Raw genomic sequence first — 3,883 nt, forward strand, 5'->3', positions numbered from 1 at the left:
ATCCTTGAAACCCTTAAGCCTTACCAAGCCACATCATGGTCTGATCCTGACCTTGGGCTTTGGCTCTAGATCGATAAGACTTGGCCAATACTCACCCATGACCATCACCAATGCCTCAGCCCACTTTACGTACCCCATAGACTTCATGGAGTGCTTGGAAAAGTTAGTTGTCATCTTTCTTTGATGACATACCTGTCTACCCGAAGACGGAAGAAGAATCGTTGAAGCTGGTCAAGGAACATCTGAAGATCGTCATGTCTAGGAGGAAGAACTACACCAACCACTATCGTCAAGAAGTAAACATCCGCGTCGAAGACCAGGTGTATCAGCAAGCCACTTCTCTCAAAGGAACCAAGCATTTCCATGCCAAAGGGAAGCTTACACCAAGATTTAACAATCCCCTCAGAGGTCACTGCAAGACGAAGGATAGACGGCTACCAGCTAGAGTTACCACCCGAGTTACCCACTGGGCATAATGTTTCCACATGACACAACTCCGGGAGTGTTTCCGACTTCCTAGCTAGCCGATCACTAATAAGGACATCGATCATCAAGCCATCGACCCCCAGCCCAAATGGACCTACGTGAGAAACCCCTTAGCAACCTAGATCAAGCCGAACGTCATACACGGAGCCACACCATTAAGTACCTCAAGGTTCAATGGAGCACCACACGGAAGCAGAAGCATTATGAGGACGTGAAGACTGCCCCGCATCTAAGTTCCGTATTTCTCTCCGCGCCTAGTTTTGGAATCTCGGGGACGAGATTCTTGTAAGGGGGGTAGGTCTGTCACACCCTGATTTTCATGGCACAATACTTAAGCTAATAAATCATGATAAATTGTAGTTTGACAAAAACTTTTCAGTGTTTTGGACTTTGCCTTGATTGGATTATGTCTGTTGTTTGCAAGTGCTCTAAAAATCAAAATAAATCCTCGAACTCCCATACTTCATATCCTTGATCGAAAACCTTGCCCAATGATCATGCCATGTGTATAGTATAGTGTAGAATTTTCTTACAAAATTAATTTGGCCAAATAGTATTTTCAAAAATTAGTTTTTCAAAAACCCCTAAATTGAGGTTTGCACTAAAAGTACTTAATTAAGTGCCGTAAAAATCTTTCCAAAAATATATTCGGCTCCTATTAGATATAGGATACCCAGAAACCAAAAAAATATAATTCTAAAAGTTATTTTCCTATTTTATTTAAAAGCTTTCTCTTAAGGCCAGGAATGGTCTTTAATAGGGAAAAATTATTTTATTGTTTTACAAATATTTGACAAAAATCAGGGAAACTCAGTGGGCATATATTTCCTATATATAAGAGTTTCAACACATGGTCATGTTCAAAATATTGGACAAAACCTCCCAAAACCATTTCTGCCAATTTCAAGGATTTGAAATATTTCTACAGGAAATATTTTCATAAAAATCCAAGAAAATTCCATCATGTCACAAATGCCCTATTTGGTGATCTTGCCAAGTCTCATGTCTTGTAGAACAACATAACATCATCAAATACCCTCAAAACCATTTCTGTCCATTTTGAAGTTTGAACAACTTTACATTGCCAAACATTTCCAAATGTTCCCAAACCTTGTGAACATGCTCAAATGTTCTAATTATTCATCTAGACAAAGTGGCACAAGTTGGAGAACAAGTTAACTTGATCAAAGTGCCCCAAAACCCTTCCTGTCCAGAACCAAATTTGAACAACTCTACATTGGCAACTTTCTCCTTTTGATCTCAACTTTTGTGGACATGTTCAGAACCTCAAATGATGACACTACACCAAGTGGTGCATCAAGGAGAAGTGATTTGATCAACTAGATCTACACAAGTTCATTTTTGCCAATTTCTACGGTTTACAAAAGTTGCATTGGCAACTTTGCCCAAATGAGCTCAAAATGGGTGGAAGGCCCTAATTACATGTGCCATTTCACCCTGTGGAGCCTCATGACAAATGGAAATCATCTTATTGCCCAAACCAACATCAAACACCTTCTCGCAGAATCTCAAAAATTCATGTTTTAACCCCTTCCACTAGTCTCCAAGAGTTCTCCTTTTTACCACAGCCCCTCCTAGTCCCCCTCTACCTCTGGTGTGCTTCCCTGCCCGAGAGGCAATGATGAATGGGGGCAGGCATACATTTTTCTTCTATGGACATCCACTTTTTCCTCCCTTCCTCATCTCTCTCTCACTCCTGGCAAGTCCCAGGGCATCCAATGCCTTTTCCACATTGTTTACTCCCCCCTGCAGCTTCCAGACACAAGTGGGCGTGCGAGTGCGCACGTAAAAGCTGCGGATGCCGGCCAAAGACGCGCTCTGGAGCACGTAATCGCGCTCCCGACCGTTGACGCGGCGCTCCCGTCCACCTCGAGCCTCCCCCCTTGCGCCAATCGAGGTGCCTCAGCATCCGTTACACGCCACGGCCTGGTCCCCCTTCTCTTTCTCCCTCCTGCTGCCTCCTCTCGCACGCGCACCGGCCGCCCGAGGGCTCCAATGGGCAGGCTCACACGCGCGATGCCTCTGACTCGTCCCCGCTCCCTCTTTTCTCTCCCTTGACCTGGACCACGCCCACGAGCACCTTAGACATGCCCCGAAGCGCTCGTTTGGCCCCTGGCAACGCCTTGGACTGTGGCCGTGAGCTCCGCCCATGGTGCTCCTAGCCGCGCCCATATGAGGCTCTTACAAGCTCTCCTCTCCACTCCATTTGTCCCCTCTCCCTCCTAGAAGCATCCTCGACCCAGCCAACCCTGTCGCCGAGCCCTCCGTCGCCCACCATGGCCGGAGCCGAGCCGCCGGGCTCCGCTTAAATTCACGCCCACCATTCCTCCTTCTCCCCTCTAGACCACTCCAGCACCCCCTCACTACCACCGCCGACTCGCCCTGCACTTCATTCCCTCCTCCTCGCGTGTGCCACACAGTCCCAAACCTCGCCGACGGCCTCCTCCGCGGCCACTCAAGCCATCGCTGCTCCAGCCCTCCAAGGCATGGGTGCAGCACACGTATGGGTGCGGCGTGGCCCCCTGAGCACGACGGTGGGCGGAGCGTCGCCGGAGACGCTCTGTATCCCCGGCAATCGCCGACGGAAGCCGCTCCTCCTTGCGGCCAGAGCACGCGCGGGAGATGGGAGACGACCTGTTGCTGGGGCCCGCACGTCAGCGACCCAGCAAGCGGGCACGTCCGTTTTAAGTGGAAACGGCTTTGGCCGGATCCACCTCCCCTGCGCGAAGGCGCACCCCCGTGAAGCCGCCTTCGACGTGGCCTCCCAGCGGGCGCGTGCGAGAGGCTGGGCCAGGCCTAGTGCGCTGCCCCGCTAAGTCTCGCCCTGTGCGCAGGATAAGGGTAAAACCCTTTCCCTTTTCTTTTTCTTTTTTCTGTAAACTTGTAAAATCCACAAATAATTCAAATGATATCCAAATTTGATGATTAAAATTTCTAGTGACTCTATAAATCATTGTCTACCTGTTGGTGCAACATGCACATTTTTCCAGAGACTTCTTCTTCACAAACATTCATCAAAATCTTGTTTTTCCATTTCTGTAGTGAACTTTAGAAAATCACAGAGAGCCCATTTTTGATCCAAATTCCATGATTCAAAGTCCCAGATGTTTATAAATTGAAAACTTAATTTTTGGACATTTTAACTAATAGTTTCTGTACAACCTCAAATAAGGTCTAATTCTTCATGTATAGCCAACTTTGCAAATTCATAGGAAAATCATTTGAACTCCAAATCCAGTGAAACCAACTCCTAGATGCTTCTAAAATCATGGTTTGTTAAATGGGTGCCTTTGCTCATTTTTCAAAAATATATTTCTATTCAGTTCTTGCAAATCCATAAACCCCTTGATTCCATCATATTGAAATGTTCAGAAAT

Source organism: Triticum dicoccoides, chromosome 4B (genome assembly GCF_002162155.2).
Source record: "Triticum dicoccoides isolate Atlit2015 ecotype Zavitan chromosome 4B, WEW_v2.0, whole genome shotgun sequence".
NCBI classification, from domain to species: Eukaryota; Viridiplantae; Streptophyta; class Magnoliopsida; order Poales; family Poaceae; genus Triticum; species Triticum dicoccoides.